The sequence below is a fragment of the Diplodia seriata genome, assembly GCF_021436955.1.
Source record: "Diplodia seriata strain FDS-637 chromosome Unknown scaffold_14, whole genome shotgun sequence".
Classification (NCBI taxonomy): Eukaryota; Fungi; Ascomycota; class Dothideomycetes; order Botryosphaeriales; family Botryosphaeriaceae; genus Diplodia; species Diplodia seriata.
This window is the reverse complement of record NW_027117321.1, coordinates 201,554-222,187: the sequence shown is the minus strand read 5'-3', so window position 1 is coordinate 222,187 and position 20,634 is coordinate 201,554. Positions and strand designations below refer to the sequence as shown.

Genomic DNA, 20,634 nt, shown 5'->3' with positions numbered 1-20,634 from the left:
ATTATTTTATCCCTAATATCAGAATATTTTTCTACAATAAATTCTCCATATTCTTTAGTGTTTTTAGCTACAAATCTACCACACCCAAATATTTCAATTAAATTTTTAAGAAGATTTTCATCTCTACTATGTTGAGTTAATATAAATTTTAATCAAACTGTTTCACCTAATTTAGATGCCTGAGACTTTTTATGAGCTATAAAAAAACACCCTTCAGCATCTGTAAACCCAGCTATTCAATTATAATTTAATATTTTTCTATCTTCTATTTTAGCCCCCTCCCCTATGGGGAGGGGGTCAAAATGACCCCCCCTGGCGGCCTTCGGCCGCCAGAGGGGGGCTATTTTAGGTATAGTAACTGGCACTACATTTGGAAAGGCGTTTTTTAAATTACTAGATAATTTTAAATTAATAGATGCTTTAATAGCCACAATTTTTCTTAAACCTTCAACAGAAAAATGTTCTTTTTTTTGAACTAATTCAAATGCTTGTTTAAATAATAAATAATCTTTATATTTATAACTTATTAGTGGATATCTATCAAAATGATCTATTATAACTTTTAATTCATCTATACTTTCCCGGGGGGACCGGGAAGGTCCCACCGGGACAGGCCCGGAGGGACTAGTAACTCTATATAGTACTGAATTTGAAGCCAATTTACTAATTTTTCCTACACCAAAATAAGAAATAATTAATTTTAATAAACCTAAATCTTTTTCATGTAAACCTATTTGAAATGATAGTTTAACTCTATAACCTGAGTTATAATTTTTATCTGGACTTAAACCTATATAGAAACAGCCTTCACCGTCAGTAAAGCCTGTAATATAATTAGGATCAATCTTTCGTGAAGATTGAGTACTAATTACTCTAGTCCCTAAGGTGGACTTGCCCCTGCTATTTCTTTTATTTATGAAATAAATAAAAGAAAACAGGTAAGGACCCAGAAAGAGACCTTCCCCGTCAGGGTAAGTATTGTTCACGTATAGTGATTCATTCATAAAAATATTAACCGGTTTACCGTAATTAAGAGTACACCTTATAATATAAAATTAATTTTACATTAAAGAACCGTCTACTCGTTGCTCTTTTACAGATAAGGATAATTATCTGATTTAGATCCGCGATCACCCATTTCAGTTTCCTTCATCTCTTTTGATATTACCGTACCCTGAGTCATTAATCAGGCCAAATAAAAGGTTTCCCTTAAATCCTTGGTTAAAAGAGCTTTAGGGCTTCCCCGGAGTTTGGCTCTTAACCACAATGCTTATCACTATGGAAGAAAGTTCAGAAAATAGCAACGAAGAAACATCCTTCAGATACTATGAATAAAGCTACACCTAAATTTATACCTCTTTGAACCGACAGGGTATGATTTCCTAAATATGTCAAAAAAAATTAAATATATTTATATATTTATTGGACTATCTCTTACTTAATAGGTTAAATATACTACCTTTAACGTATTAAATTTTAACATATAGTCTCTGAAGATCCTACTAGGATATTTATCCGTCCGTTGGTTTCCTGCGGATTATCTTATTATGGTAAGAGTTTTCAGCAATTAGTTAAATTTAAATAGGGCACATATAAGTACCAAAACCGTCTAAAATCAAGATTCTGTCCTCCAACACTTCAGAATTGAAGTGTTGGAGGAGGGATAATTAATTTTTTTTTTATAATTTATTTATATTTTTCATATTAAAGATCTAATTTTTAGTCTTCCTTCATCAGTAAGATGTTCTTTAGATATAATCATATTATAAACAACCTCTCATTTCTTATAATCATTAAACTTATCACCTAATAAAGGATATTTATTAAAATAATTTACAAGAAATGTTATACTATCTATAGATGATACACTTGCAGATAGTATTTCTGAGCCCATATTATTAGTGTAACTTTTAAGATTACAAGATAAAAATAAAGCGAATTTTTCCATAAAAGGTCTCATAGGAGAGGATGTAGATTTATCATATGAACGCTGATCCAATCTAAATTTGAGACTTACATTTTCACTAACAGATCTCTTACGAGTATCTGATTTAGCTCTACTTTCAACGTATTTAATCCCAAAATGCCCATCAGCTTCAGTAAAACCTGTAAACCAACCATTATTTGCAAAATGTGAACTATCTAGTAAACTTTCTGATATATTAGTAGAGTATTTGATATTAATGAAATTAATTAAGTCATTAAATCTTCTATTTTTGGGTGTTCTAAGTTTACCGTGTATCAAATTAATAAAAAATATAATACCTTTTTTGTCTCCAATAATATAACGAATAGTATTATTACCTATCAATTGAAAACGACCTATGTTAGGGCCCCAAATTTGATTGGATCAAAGCATATAAACCTAAATTATTAATATGTGAAGTAAAGACTATTCTAGGGTTAAGTACTCGATTTAAAGTAGTAATACCTAAAGCAATCCCGGCCTAAAAAAAATAAAAAAATAACTTAAGTTATTTTTGTTATTTTTTTAATGCCTTTGGCTATATTTTTTTTTTCTTTTTTTTTTATATTATTATATTTATTTTATGGTATTAGTAAAAAAAAAGAAAAAAAAAATAAGGGATCACGCCCCCCTCTCTCTCTGAAAGAGAGAGGGGGGGTTGGGAAGAGAAATATGACCATTAGATAATTTTTTTTAATATAGAAGATAACATATAAGGTTTTATAATCATGATTAATTTATCCACAGAATTACGATAAATATAAATTCTAGTCCCGAGGGGCCTGACCCGAAGGGACCTACCCGGTCCCTCCGGGTAAGGTTTATCTTTTTCTAGTAGTAAATTACAATGCAATCTATATTTAATAATCAATACATTAATTAACTTAACAACAGCTACTATATTGAAATAATCTGTACAAAGTATTAAACCTCTTCCTTGTAAAATTTTACCCGTACCCATTACCAATTGAGCTAGAACAAAAGGTGTTAAAAGATCGTATATATTGTGAGGCACTATTTTTTCATTTTTATTATAAAACATATAATAAATTTCAGTAAAACTATATAACCATCTAGTACTAATTAATATCACGTCTATAGGTTTACCTTTAAAAAGATGACCACTTGTAAAACGATAGGGACCTTTTTCACAAAATATAGATATTTCTCTATATATGTGATAAAGATACTCCTTATTTTCATAAGATTGACGGAATTTAATACGTGCCTTTGCTTTTGTTTTATTATGAATATTAGCTCAACCTGATGATAAGAGTAAACCAACAAAAACACTATAAAGATATGGAGATATAATTTGTTCAGCACTTATTTCTTTAATAAATTGTTTATAAGGTAATAATGCTATATTAAAATGTTCTGTTTTTTTAGATATTAAACCTGTGTTCAATTTACTCTTACATAAAGTAGAATAATTTTTTATATGATTGACCGAAGAAGATTTTTTACTTATCTTAGGTATTAGTTTATACTTCATACTAGGAACAATGTATGGATCTACTATAGATTTTAATAAACCCATTGAGCTAGAATTAATATAAACTCTTGGTTTATCATCAAGCATATGAAGAGAACATTTAAGCCCATATTTAATTATTAATACATTAATTAATCTGACTACATCTTTTACAGTAAAATCGTCAGTACTAATTCTTAAACCACCAGAGACAGATGACCCATCCCCCATAATCATATGGGCTAAAGCAACAGGAGTTAATAAATGAAAAATGTTTTCAGGTATAACTTTTTTATTATTAAGATAAAAAGAGTTATAAATTTCAACAAAACAAGGTAAACTCCGTGTAGAAAAATATCAAGAACTCAAAATTACACCGTTTCTAGTTCTAGTTTTAAATTTAGGTAAACTATAACAATAATGAGATAGTGTTCAATAAACAAACCAAACATAAGAAGTTTGAAGAGAAGTTTGCTCGAAACCTAAACGTGGGTATTTATTATTAGCACTGGCATAAGATAATCAACCATCAGATAATAATAATCCTACTATTATACTACGTTGATATTGTGGAAGTTTAAACATGTTTAATTCTACATTAGAAAGTCTGAATGTATTGAAACCAGAATATAGATTTTCCCCTCAAATCACTAAATCTGTACTAGTGTTTTTTGGTACACTATAACTTTTTTTTATTGTACTTAACTTAGATATCGTAACAGGTAAATATAATCCCTTAATAGTATATAAACCAAAGAAAGTAAATTTTTTAGAATCTAATAAACCTGCTAGATAATAACCTAACTTATTATCATTAGCATATAATTTATAATGATTATTATTAGCTTTATAATTATCTAGAGCTTTTTCTACTTCTTTACTAGTCCCGAAGGGACTGTCCCCTAGGGTCAGGCCCCTGAAGGGACCTTCCCTTATTTTTTTTTGTACTTTTACAAAATTGTAAAAGTACAAAAAAAAATTAGGGAAAGGGATAGCTTTAGCAATATTTAAATTATAAATAGACAGTATAGTACGTTTTAATCATACTCTACCCTCTGATATTATATCACGGAATCATAATGACATAGTGTAAACTACTGTAACAAGAGCTATTCCTGATACATACCCAGCATTTGAAAACCCATGGAAAGTTGAAACGGCTGAAGTAGTAAGAGTTAATAAGCTTATACTTGAAAAGAGTGGTCAAGGTGATGGTGACACTAAATGGAACGGATGAGCTTGGAAATTACTTCTTTGAATGTTAGACATTTAAACTTTTTAAGACACATGTTTTTCTTTTACTTTTTCACTTCCCCCTTATTTTTTTCTGAAGTAATTTATAAAATATATTTTATAAATTACTTGCTACTTATTTTTTTTCTTTTTTTTTCCAAACAGCAAAGGGGAAGGGGAGCAGATAAAATAAAGATAATAATATAAATAAAAGAAAAAGAAAAAAAATATTTTTTTTAATCACTAGTCCCCCCCCTAACCCCCATTTTTTTTCTTTTTTTTCAGCTGACAAATATATAATAAATAGAATAATATATATATATATAAAAGAAAAAAATGGGGGTAATGGGGACTAGATTAACCCCTCCAAATCCGAATCCGAATCCGAATCCGAATCCGAATCCGAATCCGAATCCTAATCCTAATTGGGTGCTTAAGCAGGACCCCTGAGTGGGAGTGGGAGTGGGAGTGGGAGTGGCCTTATTCAGGGGACCTTACCTTATTTTTTTATTATTTTTAGTGGTGCTGGTGCTGGCCTTCTTTTAAAACAATAAAAAGAAGACCAGCACCAGTAAAAAAAAATAAGGAGCGGAGCCGAGCCGAGCCGAGCCGAGCCGAGGCGTGATTTTTCCGGGTTGCTAGCAACCCGGAAAAATCTTTTAAAAAATTAAAATTTTCCGGGTTGGCTACAAGCTAACCTGTACTTTTTTATTATATCTATTATTTTATTATATACAAGCCATAAAAAGGACAAAAAAAAATAAAGGGGAAAGCGGAGTTGTTCCGCATACTAATTTTGTGGCTGCAAGCTAGCCCATACTTTTTTATTATTTAAGAATTAAATAATATATTGAAGCTTTGTCCTAATTTAAAAAAGGGTAAATTAGGGTAAATATAAGTGAAATAAACAAGGAGTAAAGAAACTCGGTTAACAAAATAATAGATTTTAAATGTTTACAATAATACTATCTGTTATTCTTCTTAGCCCTCCTTCCCCCTTAAAGGCTTTATTAAATAAATCTAATCCTCCTACGAAGGGGGGAGGAGGTCCTTCCCCTTTTATCTCTGCATATTTGCAGAGGGAGGCAGGGACCACTCAATTCCCCCCCCCTTATCGACAAGGTGGGGAGGAAAAGGTCTGCAAAGACTAATTATGTTTTTGTACTGTAACTATAAGCCAGGAGAGAAACTCGAATTCTCATTCTTAATGCATGAAATTAACGTTCTAACCAATTGAACTATCCTGGCTTAAATTTATAAAAGTTTATGTTGTTGACCCTGTGTCTTATTTTTTGTTGCTTTTTCTCTTATTTTTTTTTCTGGACAAGGACAAAAACCTTTTTATTTTCCCAGCCTTCTTAATAATGCGGCCCCTTCATTTAGAAAGGCTCTCCATTGAGAAAAATACATTTTTCAGAGCCTTTATAAATGTAGGGGACCCCCCCTTATTTTTGTTTTGTACTTTTTACATGTTAAAAATAAAATAATACATGTAATTAAAAAGTACAAAAAAAATTAGGGCTAAAATAAAAAAAAACAACTTTTTATATGCTAAGAATAGATAATACATATAATAAAAAAGTTAGTTGTTGACAACCCGGAACAAATTAGGCACCCTGAAGGGTAATTTTTTCCGGGTTGTCAAAAAAACTTTTTTATTATTTAAGAATAAAATAATATATTGAATTAAAAAAGTTGTTTTTTTTGACAACAAAATAAGGCTCCAACACTTCAATTATGAAGTGTTGGAGCCTTGCCTTATTTTTTTTGTACTTTTACAAATTTGTGGTCGTACAAGTACAAAAAAAGTTAGTTGTTTTGTTGTTTAAACAACAACCCCGAAAAAAAAAAATTAGGGCATAAAAAAAAAATAACAAAAATAACTTAAGTTATTTTTTTTCCGGGTTCCGGGCATTTTTCTGGGTTTAGCCCCCCCCTTTATTCTTTCTTCTTATAAGAAGAAAGATTAAAGGAAAAAAAATATTTTTTTTTACTTTTTTTTATTAATAAAAAAAAAGAAAAATTGCTTAAGCGGCAAAATCTAATAAAAAAATATATTTTTTTAATAAGGCAGGAATTAGGAGCAGAAAAAAAAAAGGCAGGCTCTTATTTTTTTTTTGCTGCTCCTATTTGGAGTCGAGCCGAGCCGAGCCGAGCGGAACCGAGCCGAACCGAGCCGAACCGAGCCAGCCTGTACTTTTTATGGCTTGTTATAAGTCATAAAATAACACTAATACAAAAAAGTACAAAGTTCGGACAAAAATAAGCCTTGAAAAAGTAAAAAAAAATTGGTCAACAATATAAACTTGTAGGGGAGGACGCCCTGACTTGAACAGGGAACTTACTGTTCCACATACAGTTGTTCTGCCTATTGAACTACATCCTCCTATATATTTTATCCAACAGAACACGAATTAAATCTCTATATGTTTTTATTTATACCCCCCTCTCTCTCTCTCTCTCTAGTAGAGAGAGGGAGCCTTGCCTAATTTTTTTTTCCGGGTTGTTGTCAAAAAAAAATGTATTTTTTTTGACAACAAAATAAGGGCTAGTCCCCCTTAATAATCCAGGGGGGGGACTAGTACCCTTTGGTTCTTTTTTTTCCCCTAATTAGAATTAGGGGAGCAACCCGGGTCTTTTTTTTATAAAAAAAAAAAGAAAAATTTTTAGTTTAAGCAAAGCTTAAACAACAAAAATTAAGAGCAACCGGCTCGGCTCGGCTCGGCTCGACTCCGGGTTTTTTTCCAGCATTTATTTTCTATCCTCCATCATTTATTTATATATCCTCTCCACTCTGCAGTAATACATAGGGTTTTGAGAGGAGAGGAGCGGAACGGAGCGGAGCCGAGCCGAGCACACAAAAGATGGAGTAGCTTCCCTGTTGCAAGGGAGGGATTATATTTATTTTATATTTGTCTAATTTTTCTTGCCTGCGGAGAACTTTGTACTTTTACAAGTTTGTAAAAGTACAAAAAAAAAGATAAGCCGCTCCATACGTAAGGATGGACCGGTCCGATTCGCAAGGGTGAGGACCGGGCGGTAAAAAAAAAGGAAAAAAAGGAGCTACTCACCCCGGATCTTTATTTATCAGCAAAGAGGGGCTAGCCCTTCGTAGCAGATAAATAAAAAAAGGTAAGGACCCTAAGTTTCTGTTGGCTGGCTAACGAAGTTAGCCAGCTTCAGCCAAATAAATTTTTTCTTAATAAGTAAAGCCCTTATTAAGAAAAAGGGGACTTTCCCCCTGCCTCCTTTTTTTTTTCTGGACTGGGGGGGCTTGGCTTAGGCTAGCAGGACAAAAACCTTTTTTTACCTCCTTGGCCCTATATTTTTTTTTGTTATTTTATAAAATAACAAAAAAAAAATATAAGCCCTCCTTCTTACTTTTTTTATTAATTTATAAAATAAATTAATAAAAAAAGTTAGGGCAAGGGCAAATATATAATAAATAGAATAATATATAAAAAAAAAAATAAAAAAAAAAGGCGTGATTACTTAAAAATATTATTTTTAAATAATTCCCCTCTGCATGGTTTTTTTATTTTTTTTTTATAAATATAAAATAAATATAATAATATAAATAAATAAAAAAAAAGAAAAAAACCTGCAGAGGTAAGGGGAAGGCAGAGCAACCCTTCAAAAAAAAAAGGGGGTAGCTGAGCAACCCAAGTGGAAGAAGGGGAGAAAAAATATAAGTAACCCTCTGCTTGTCTTAAAAAATACTATTTAAATACAGATTAATAAATTCCGGGGGGGTGAGTCGAACACCCAAATATGACTACCAAAAAATCATGACTTTACCTATTCGTCTACCCTGGATTGGGTTTATAGGGTCATTATATTTTTTTTTCTTGGCCCGAATTTATCATAGATAAATTCTTCGGGCCAAGAAAAAAAAAATATTAGCCCGGCTCCCGACTCTACTCCGTAGAGTCAGTTTCCAATGCAGCTAGCAGCAGGAAACCTACCCCCTTATGCTTGCGGGGGAGGGGGGGGGTAGGAGAGTTATCCAGCAAGCATTTTTTATTCTATCGATCTAGCGATATCCCCAGGAGAAATAGTGAGAGTGCTTTATTGAGAATCACTCCCAAGTGATTAATACGCAGTAGTCATAATACTACGATTAATCCTAATAAAAAAAAAAATAAACAAAACTTTAAGTTGGTTTTTGTTTACACTAAGATAAAACAAATCTTGGTTTTAATACTAGCTGTTAAAGGAAAGCTTTTAAATATAAAACTAAACCGATATGACTTTCCTTATTAAAAAAAAACTTTATATGTATATTACATATAAAGTTAAAAAAACGGTGTAAACCATTTTTTTTAATTAGATTATTAGTAACCAAACTAAGATAAAGTTAATTATTATGGTATTGAAGAATGAAATTAAAGAAATTAAGCTAATTATACCAAATTAAAGAATTATCTCTTAGTTGATTAAATATTTTTATTCCAATAGTTGCGATCTAAGATTCATATCTCCTAGATTAGGTTTAGAAGGAATATCATGACAATTACCCTCTTTATCTATAACTACATTGTCCACTATTTTGTATACAGCTTCAATGTTGTTTACCACATAGGAATGGAATTTATCTATACAATCTTTATCCCCATAAATAGCGATAAAACTCTCTTTTACAAGATGACTTAATAACTCTGCAAACATAAGTAAACCTCTAGCTAGTTCACCCCCTTGTATGTTCAATACACAACTTGATGTGTAAAATCTACCTCTTCAATCAATTGAAATAGGGGTATATAACTTATCAACATTATACATTAACCTGGCTATGTTTAAAATAGATATATCATAAAAATATTTACTATTATAAGCAGTGATTTCATTAACTTTAATTAAATTCTTATCTTGCACATATTTACTTAAAAGCTCACTTTCCTCATGTGATTTGAAATGTATCAGTATTTCACCTTCCTTTGCAAAATACTCTTTTTCCATAATAATACTTAAGACTTTTTTATTGATTGTATATCCAGTACGACCCATTTTATTAATAGTATCGATAAGACTTTTATTAAGTTTCATCTTTTTTCCGGCCTCTTCCCTCATCTCTATCAAGACTGAAGAGATGAGGTAAGTGGGGCCGGATTTTTATGAGACTGAGAGACCAAATATTTGTACCTAAACTCGTTATTTGTCAAAGTACCTCCATATTCTATCACTTCCCCTTTAGAATTTATTTTTCAATCCGCAGGGGAAACTAACATAGGTATTTCCTCACTTTCTAAATAAGTTATATTCTCTATTAATTTATTTAAATCTTCTTTAGGAATAAGATAACGTCTATAAAGGTCTTTTTTCTTGTAGACCTCTTTTAGTTCTACAAAGTTAGATCTATGGGTGAAAAATTGAATAAGGTCTACACCGAGTTTAATTAACTCATCTTCACTAAGAGATATATTATTTTGTTTAATATAATCATTAAATTTTAATTAAGAGCTTATGTGACCACTTTTCAAATCTCTTTTATACAATTCTAAAGCAACTTCTCTTAATATAGCTTCACCTGTACTCCACATAAGGTTAGTTACAGGTTGTTTTTCCAAATCACTATATTTTACAACAAATGGTATTATTTTCCCCATAACAACAGAAAGAATTAAACTTGAATCTATCTCTTTAATAACTTTCGCGTACGATTTGTGAGAAGAGAATGAAGTCTTTTTTAATAATGTTGATAGATCTTCGTCTAAAGATTTAAGCTGTCTAGCTATAATTCTTAATCCTATGTTATTCAATTCTACACTTCTTTTATTTCCAATCAAATTATAAAGCTCAATTTTTCAGAATTCTCTTAGAATTCCTTCAATTCTTTTTTGTTTTTCAAAATTTGATAGCTCACGATTTAATAAAATATCGTTAATTGCATTATAGCTAGGCGATAATGTATTAACTAGATATTTAGTATTTAACTCTCCATCCTTTTTATATGTATTTATATTTTTATAAACACTTAATGTACGCGAGGTATGATATTCTCTTTTATTGGAATCACCTTTTCTACTGAAACCTTTATATAAAGAACTATCGCTGGACTTATTACCCTCAACATTAGAGTTATATAAACCTAAAGAACTGCTCGAATCTGAAGGCGTCTCCGTCTTACGTAAGGGTAAAGAAGCTGAATAATTATCGTCCTCAAGTATAGTGAAAGAATCTTGCAAATTAATACTGCTATCGATATTACTTTTACTACTATCTATAACGACCCTACCATCTTCCTTAAAAGAAACATCTTTTCTTGATCTGTTAATTTTAGGAGTAGTGTCTACTATAGGAGAAGTTCAATTACAATCAACATTATTAAAGTTAATACAATATTGCAATAAGGTTAAAATTAAATAAAGCCAATAAATAAGCATGATGTCTAACACCTAAATGAGAAGTAAGATGTATTTTATTACTAAACCCCCCGCTCACTTTAATACCTAAATCATTTAAATCTTTAACAAAACATGATAAAGGGAGATTACGGAAAATGTATAAAGATTGGTTTACATTCTTAAATAAACCATCCCTATCTATCTTAATTATCTCTAAAAAAGAATCATAGCTTGTAGATAAAATAGTAATGTGGACATTATGCAGGTAAACCTCAAGGGGGGGGGTTGAGTATCTTTAAAATTCTCAATGTTGACTACTTTAATTATAATAAATCTATTAACATTCAAACGAGATATAGGACCTGCTAATCCATTGACATTTAACCCTTCTATTAAAACAAGCAACTGATACATTTAAAGATAAATGCTTCTCATTTACTCAACTTTTTCTATTATGAATCGCGTATTGAGAAAGATGAGAGAAAGAAACGACTAAGTCGTTATTAAAAATATTAAAATTATTAAGATTAGACATAAAAAAAGAAATTAAAACACGGAAATAGGGCGATAAAACCCAAACAGAATAGAGGTGCCTCCTCGAATTCCTGCCTTATAAAAAAAATATATTTTTTTTATTAGGCTTTGCCACCTAAGGAATTTTTCTTTTTTTAATAAAAGAAAAAAGGGATAGAATAATTTAATATACTTCTATATAAGTGTATTACCTACTATAATTAATTTAAGACCGGGCTACGAAGTCCCCCATAAAGGAGCCGAGCAAATAACTCTTTAATTTACGATTAAAGATTATTTGCGACAGTAAGAAAGAGGAGACCGGTCTTATTAAAAAAATTTTTATTTTACCGGGGTAAAGACCTATAAAATAGGTCTTTATTATAGAAGGAACCTATCTATTTAGGGCCCCTTTTATATATTTATATAGATATTTCGAAAGGAGAAATTGCTTTCTCCTTAGCCTGCAAGTAATTTACTCGTTTCTATATATGTATATAAATATGTAAATATCGCAAAGAATGTTACAACTTCTATTTTTTGTTGTTTAAGCAAAGCTTAAACTAAAAAAATTTCCTTTTTCTTTATTGCGTAGCAATAAAAAAAAAGAGAAATAGATAAATAGAATTTAAATACATTTCTATCTATAGAGGCACTTCAAAAAAAATGCTTGCTGGATAACTCTCCTACCCCCCCTTATGCTTGTGGGGGAGGGGAGGTCACACACTTACCCCCCCATTTTTTTTCTTTATTATATATTTGTCCTTGCCCTTGCCCTAACTTTTTTTATTAATTTATTTTATAAATTAATAAAAAAAGTAAGAAGGAGGGCTTATATTTTTTTTTGTTATTTTATATAATAAAATAACAAAAAAAATATAGGGCCAAGGGGTAAAAAAAAGGTTTTTGTCCTTGTCCTTAATAATCCAGGGAGAAAAAAAAAGGCGATAAAGGATGTTTATAAATTTATAGAATGAATCTGAAAAAAAAAACTAAAGCCAAAAATAAATTGCTATACAATAAAACATTTCATTCCCCATCATTTTTTTTAATGACGGAGCCGGTTTGTTGAGAGAAAGGTAAAAGTATTAATATAATATTAATAATATAAACAATATATATATAACCCTTTTCACTAATTCTTTTTGTTATGTTATAACAAAAAGAATTAATGATATCAACCCTCCTTTATATATTATCCTTTTTTGCTTTGCTAACCAATGGGTATTTAAACACACCCATACATTTAGTACTTGCTATATATATAAACATATAAGTTATTTCAACAACTAATAATTAGTAGGCGTCCATGAGAGTCCAACTAAAAAAAAAATAAGAAACTCAATATCTATAAACATAAATCCTAATATTAGTAATACTTTTACACGATAAATGGGAAAAGCATAATGTATGGGTAGTAAGACTTGAACTTACATGACTTAATATCATCCCGTCCTAAGCGGGACCTGTCTACCAAATTTCAGCATACCCATTGACTTAGTTATAAGGGCAAGATTTTAACTTTAAAAAACAAACATTAAAAAAGGGGGGGGGGTAAATAAAGGTCGAGAATAAATCCATTATCCCTATCCCTTCCTTACATGCCCAAGATAAGATTCGAACTTATAACCTAAACATCTTCAGAGTTCCGCTCTACCAATTGAGCTTCTTGGGCTTTTAATCTATTTTTTTTATTAAGAAAATCCTTATTTTCTTATTTGTTTTTTTTCTTTTTTTTTTTAATAAATAAAAAAAAAAGAAAATGAGCCTCCTTTTTTTTTTTAATAGAGGGCCTTAAATAGGTTCTCCCCTAGGGGGGACCCCCTTTTTTTTTCTTTTTTTTTTTATATATACTATGCATCCGTTTTGTTTTTCTTATTTTTTTTTTTTGCTCCCTAGGGGGGGGACCCCCTTTTTTTTATTTATAATAAAAAAAAATACGGGGGGGTGGTTACCGCCCCCACTATACAAGGGGCTTATTTTTTTTTCTCCCTGGATTATTAAGGACAAAAACCTTTTTTTATTTATTTTCCCTGCCTTCTTAATAATGCGGCCCCAGCCCCTTCATTTAGAAAGGCTCTCCATTGAGAAAAATACATTTATAAATGTAGGGGACCCCCCCCAGGCAGGGGCTTTTTTTTTATATGCTAAGAATAGATAATACATATAATAAAAAAGTTAGTTGTTGACAACAACCCGGAACAAATTAGGCACCCAGAACCCCCTACAGAATTATCCATAGTATTAACTATTCCTTTCACCCCCGTATTTATCTCCTTACCTCTATATTCCTTAATATTAGAAGGTAAATCAACACCACCACCACCAAAAGGAATTTTAGGTCCATCAATAAGATTGAGTAATTCATTAATTAAAACCGATAAACCACTCATAAATGAGTAATAAGTAATAGAGATTCTATTAGTATAATCAACAAAAACATTAACACCAAATATATCATTAATATATCATCTAATAATAAACCCTATACTAAATATAATAACTATTTTTATAACTATTTTTATAGCTTTTTCTATTCATTTAGATTTATTATTAGATTTAGGTGTGTTTTGAGGACCTTTTCCTAATTTTTTTTTGTACTTTTATTTTAGATAAAAGTACAAAAAAAAATAAGACCCAGTTGAGGAAGAATAAAATTTCTTTTGATTTACTTTTAATGGCTTTTGAATATCATTAATTAATTTAACCATTTCTCTAGGCTCCTTCAGAAGAACTAGTAGCTAAGGGTTTATGGCGATTTTGCATTCTAAGTGTACTTGGTGCTGGCATAGCAGCTCTTCTTGGAAATAATTCCAAGTATAAATTTCTTTTATTTGTTTTCATAATATAAAATGTAACAACACGTAATGACCTATACATATGCCTATATATAGGTGTAACTGTACGTCGACTTGTAAATAAATAAATAAATGTATTATATTGGATACATTGTATCCGCGCACAACCATAAAGGAATTTTATTAATCGATCCTTAATTATAAACTTGCATTAATCACCATCATAACGGGCTTTTAGTTTGTTTTACCGATTCATATATACTTTCTTACATGACGTAAGAATAAAGTAAATATACTAAACAATATACTTTTCTTACATAACGTAAGAATAAAGTATATAAAATATAAAAAATATACTAAATTTATTAAACCCGGGGTTTGATTTACCTAAAAAACAACAGGGTTTAAGATAGAAGGAATTATCCGAGGGATCCCGGAGCTTGTTCGACTTACCGCGGCCTTTAAGGGACGCGTGTTGTCAAGAATTTGTCCCCCAACTGATTATTGAAGGAGGACAAAACTGGCTTTAAGGTAGAGAACCAAAAACGGTTTTCCACTTTTAGCCTCAATTGAGTTTACTTGTTTGTAAAACTCAATAACTTGACCATCAAGGGACTCCGGATGTTCAAGGTAGACAATCAAGAGATTGTTAATCCTACCGTTGAACGACCTACATTTATGGAGATCATACCGCTATTAATAGCATCGACCAACTTTTTTGCATCGTGCACCTGTGGTGTATTATATCTAAAGTTTTGTCTCAGAATTATTAATAGTTCAGTTTCCACCCTAAGGTGGGCTGGAGGTACTAAAAAGGTTGTCCCTTTAGGGTTGTATTATCTAATCGGGCGAGTCAGGATATAAAATCTACTGCCTCTCGACCGATAAAGAGACCTTCCAATTATCCGTAGACAATCGGCACGACCTCCTTAGTACGCTGTATGTGGAATCCTCCAATGCACAATTGAAGAACATATTAGTTCAACAAAGGTGGTTCAAGGTCTGTGTTCAGACTTTATCACCAAGGTGAGATAGACATATATATCTCCTATACCTAATCGTATAGAAGGATATGTCTTCTCACCCCCCCCCCAAAAAAATTTTAGAAGGGGGGGGGGCAGCATTATTAAGGAGGCTAAAAAAACATCTAAAGGATGTATGAATAAGTTAGGCATTTTTCATATATTAAAACAAATACCCCCTTCACCCTAGGTGATGTGGGTTGCCCAACTAACCTCCAAGGGAGACCCCTACATTTATAAAGGCTCTGAAAAATGTATTTTTCTCAATGGAGAGCCTTTATAAATGAAGAGGGGGCTAGGAAATTACTATTATGTATTATTTATAATACATATTGGAGATATCAGGACTCGAACCTAAAACTACGATAAGCAAGATCGCTGTCTTACCAATTAGACTATACCCCCTTTCACTTTATATGTATAATTTATCTTGAATTGAATTAACCCTACTGGGATTAGAACCCGGGTTGTAACAGTGAAAGTGTTATAAAAAATTTTTTGCTAGCCCCTAGGCTCCTTATTTTTTTTTCCGGGTTGTTGTTTAAACAACAACCCGGAAAAAAAAACAACTTTTTATATGCTAAGAATAGATAATACATATAATAAAAAAGTTAGTTGTTGACAACAACTAACTTTTTTATTATTTAAGAATAAAATAATATATTGAATTAAAAAAGTTGTTTTTTTTGACAACAAAATAAGGCTCCAACACTTCAATTATGAAGTGTTGGAGCCTTGCCTTATTTTTTTTTTGTACTTTTACAAATTTGTGATCGTACAAGTACAAAAAAAGTTGTTTTTTTTTGACAACAACCCGGAAAAAAAAAAATAGGGACAGATCATATTTATTTTATATTTGCCCTTGCCCTAACTTTTTTTATTAATTTATTTTATAAATTAATAAAAAAAGTAAGAAGGAGGGCTTATATTTTTTTTTGTTATTTTATATAATAAAATAACAAAAAAAATATAGGGCCAAGGGGGTAAAAAAAAGGTTTTTGTCCTGCTAGCCTAAGCCAAGCCCCCAGAAAAAAAAAATAACAAAAAAAATATAGGGGTTGCTCCTTTTTTTTTTCTTTTTTTTTTATTTATTTATATTTATTTTATTATATTTATTTTATATTTGTAAAAAAAAAAAGAAAAAAAAATTGGAAGCAACCCAAAAATCAGTAGCGGAACCGGCAAAACAGGCCCTTAAGAATTAGGGGCTAGGGTATTGTGACCCACCCGGATCTTCTTTTTATTTATGAAATAAATAAAAAGAAATGTAGGGGGCGGACTCCCCGGGGATAAGTTCTAATATATTACTCTTCAAAAAATATTATAAATTATTAACAAAAACCTATCAAATTTAATCAATCAGTAAACTAACTATAGCTAGCTAATACTAAACTTTTGAAAAATTATTATTAATATTTAAACGTTTATTAACCCTACAGGGATTCGAACCCTGGATCTAACAGTGAAAGAGTTATGACTTAACCAGACTTGTCGACAGGGTCTTATTAGAATTTTATATATATTTAATATATTAAATATTAAACCCAGTAACCTCTTGACAATTGAGTCTAATATAAACATAATATAAAAATGTTAAATTATATATAATTTGTATAGGCGGAGCCAAGAAAAACGAATTGAACGTTTACTTATTTTTGTTTTAAGCAAAGCTTAAACAACAAAAATTAGGAGCAACCGGCTCCGGGTTTTTTTTTATTTATTTTCCCTTCCCTTCCCTAGCCTAGCCTAGCCTAGCCTAGCCTAGCCTAGCCTAGCCTAGCCTAGCCTAGCCCCTTCATTTATAAATGTAGGGGTCTCCCCTAGGCTCCTTATTTTTTTCCGGGTTGTTGTTTAAACAACAACCCGGAAAAAAAAACAACTTTTTATATGCTAAGAATAGATAATACATATAATAAAAAAGCTAGTTGTTGACAACAAAATAAGGCATGGCTGGCTCCAACACTTCATAATTGAAGTGTTGGAGCCTTATTTTTTTTGTACTTTTACAAATTTGTAAAAGTACAAAAAAAATTAGGGACAGATTATATTTATTTTATATTTGCCCTTGCCCTAACTTTTTTTATTAATTTATTTTATAAATTAATAAAAAAAGTAAGAAGGAGGGCTTATATTTTTTTTTGTTATTTTATAAAATAACAAAAAAATATAGGGCCAAGGGGGTAAAAAAAAAATCTTGCTAGGAAAAAAAAATAAAGCAGGGGGTCCTTCGGATCTCCATGACGGAGTTACTTCGTTAGGGGGGACCCCCCCTCCAGGCCGATTAAAAAATATATTTTTTAGGCCGGCCCAAAAAAGGAGTTGCCGGGTCCGGTTTTTTCTTTTTTTTTATAAATATAAAATAAATATAATAATATAAATAAAAAAAAAAGAAAAAAAACCAGACCCGGGTTAAAGACCCGGGTTGCTAATAACCTATATTTTACTCAATATTTAATGTAAACTTGAGTAAATATGTAATAACTATCGTGTGGATTTTAACCAACGTATTAAAATATATAATACTACCCTACTGTCTATCGTATAAATAATTAATCACATACCTTATAAATTATTTCTAATAAAAACACAAAAAACTTAAACTGTACAAAAGCATTTAAGTCATTCCCTCTACAATTTTGTATAAAAATACAGAGTTACACTCTAACTAGTAGGCGTACGCCAACTAAATAGGTTAACCTGTTTTTATAGCCTCCTTTCTTTAATAATTTTTTTTTACTTTACCCCTGCAGTCCCAGAATGCAAGAGTTAGGGAGTCCCCCCTTCTAGCAAAGCAAGGGACTAGATTCACCCCTCCAAATCCGAATTGGGTGCTTAAGCAGGACCCCTGAGTCCATTTGAAAAAGATAGACCGAGGTCGCTTGACTTGCGAGTCAAGAAAAATGGAAATTTAATAAATTAAATTAGTAGCGGAGAAAGACCTTCCCCCAGCCTTCTATTAAAGCATGATTGGCATTTAAAAATAAGGGAAACCAGCGGAGCAATAAAAAAAGCATTAGTATCCAAAGGACGACTCGAACGTCCACGAGAATATCTCAGAAAATTTTAAATTTTCCCTGTCTACCATTCCAGCACTTGGATTTTAATTTAAAAATAAAACACCAACCCCCCCTGGCTGGCTGGCTGGCTGGCTGGCTGGCTGGCTGGCTGGCTGGCTGGCTGGCTGGCTGGCTGGCTGGCTGGCTCCATTTTTTTTACTTTTGGAAAAAAAAATGGAAAGGGGGTGTGGTCCCTTAAAGAGTCGCGCATTATTTTTTTTATTATTAAAAAAATATATTTTTTTAATAATAAAAAAAATTTAGCGCTCTTTCTTACTTTTTTTATTAATTTATAAAATAAATTAATAAAAAAAGTTAGGGAGAGGGACTATTAAAAAATGTTTATCTTTCAATATAAGGTAAATTATACCTATTCCAGCTCTCGGATTAATATATAACTATAAATATTTATTTATAATTATGTATAATAATAATTTCGTCTTTGTTTTATTTTTTTTTATTTATAAAATAAATATAATCTGTCCCTAATTTTTTTTTCCGGGTTGTTGTTTAAACAACAACTAACTTTTTTTTGTACTTGTACGACCACAAATTTGTAAAAGTACAAAAAAAATAAGGCTCCTCTAGTTTTTTCAAACTTGTTATCTTTTTTTAAAAAATAAGTTTTATTTTTTAAAACTTTCTAGCGGAGCAACTCATTTTTTTGAAAAAAAAAAAAATGAAGCTGGGGAAGGTCCCCTATCAGGGGTCCTTTAAATAACCCGTGAGGGACTAAGGGGGGGGGGACCACGTAGCCCTTATTTTTTTGTTATTTTATGCATAAAATAACAAAAAAAAATTACAACAACAGGAGGCTACCCCCTCTCTCTCCTGAGAGAGAGGGAGGTGGCCCACCCCTAATTTTTTTTTGTACTTTTTAATTACATGTATTATTTTATTTTTAACATGTAAAAAGTACAAAAAAAAATAAGGGCGGGGGGTAAAGAAATAAAAATGAAAAGAGAAGGAATCGAACCTTCAAGATAGTCTTTATATGATTATCTTCCCTGCGTAAAAATGGTCCCTTAATTAAGGAAACCTCCAACTGGAGTAAAAAAAATCCACCAGAAGCTTCGGTCGAGTACTTACATTTAAACTAGGACCATAAAAAGCATAAATTCCACCAAAGGTATTTTATCTTAATTTGATTTAAACAGCTTCAAAGAATGAAAATAAAAATAATAAATGAAGATCATAGGACTCGAACCTATAATATTTAAAGGTCCCTCCACTTACCTAAAGTTTTTAAACCTAAAAAGGATCTCCTTTTTTTTATATGTTCTTTCGTTTTAACCCTTCCATACTCCAGAACAATCGTCTAGCCGGCTCGGCTCGGCTCGGCTCGGCTCGGCTCGGCTCGGCTACCCTGGAGGGAATGGAGAGCTAAATACTAAGAGTTATGAGATAAATATCCTCTGTCCTCCCTTGTAACAAGGGATTATTTCCTTACCCCTGCAGTCCCGGAATGCAGGGGTTAGGTTGTAGATTTCTTCCCTCTTCTCTGTTCCCTTTACGCGATCCCTAACCCCCTTGTTTTGTGGCTAGCCCGTACTTTTTATGGCTTGTTAGAAGCCATAAAATAACAAATGAAGTGGGCTACTTTTTAGGACTAGGAGGGTTGGTTACACTAAATTATAAATATTTTATATGAATACTTAGTATGAAGGTGAAGTACTATTATTTACTTATCATAAAAAAAAAATAAATAAATAATACTAATGTAAGGCCAAAGTGAGTTGAACACTTATCTGAGCTATCATGAGCAGCTTGCTTTACCTATTAAGCTATAGCCTTAAAACATAATCCAGATAATTTTTTAATTAGATCATGCAAATATTATGTATAAGCCCAGTACGAGATTTGCACTCATATCTTCCGATTACAAAACGGGTGCATTACTATTATGCAAACCAGGCATGTTTAATTTTTATTGCCCACCTCGGAGAAGGGTATCAGCCGCCTTATTAGGCATTATATTTTTTTTTCTTGGCCCGAATTTATCATAGATAAATTCGTAACGAAAAAAAAATATTAGGCCGAGACTTATTTTTTTCTTAACCTTTTTTTTACCCCCTTGGCCCTATATTTTTTTTGTTATTTTATTATATAAAATAACAAAAAAAAATATAAGCCCTCCTTCTTACTTTTTTTATTAATTTATTTTATAAATTAATAAAAAAAGTTAGGGCAAGGGCAAATGCCATAAAATAAATATAATAATATAAATA

The 20,634-nt window shown here is 31.2% G+C and overlaps 5 non-coding genes across 5 annotated transcripts; all 5 read right to left on the bottom strand.

Annotated features, from left to right (window-relative positions):
• Positions 1-5,848: 5,848 nt before the first annotated feature.
• Positions 5,849-5,921, bottom strand: SLS55_010659. Its single transcript has one exon. It is a non-coding gene; the product is annotated as a tRNA-Met (tRNA).
• A 7,211-nt stretch (positions 5,922-13,132) lies between these two features.
• Positions 13,133-13,205, bottom strand: SLS55_010658. Its single transcript has one exon. It is a non-coding gene; the product is annotated as a tRNA-Phe (tRNA).
• A 2,478-nt stretch (positions 13,206-15,683) lies between these two features.
• SLS55_010657 lies at positions 15,684-15,755 on the bottom strand. The gene has a single exon. It is a non-coding gene; the product is annotated as a tRNA-Ala (tRNA).
• A 1,023-nt stretch (positions 15,756-16,778) lies between these two features.
• Positions 16,779-16,852, bottom strand: SLS55_010656. The gene has a single exon. It is a non-coding gene; the product is annotated as a tRNA-Glu (tRNA).
• A 3,399-nt stretch (positions 16,853-20,251) lies between these two features.
• SLS55_010655 lies at positions 20,252-20,322 on the bottom strand. The gene has a single exon. It is a non-coding gene; the product is annotated as a tRNA-Thr (tRNA).
• Between the last annotated feature and the right edge of the window lie 312 nt (positions 20,323-20,634).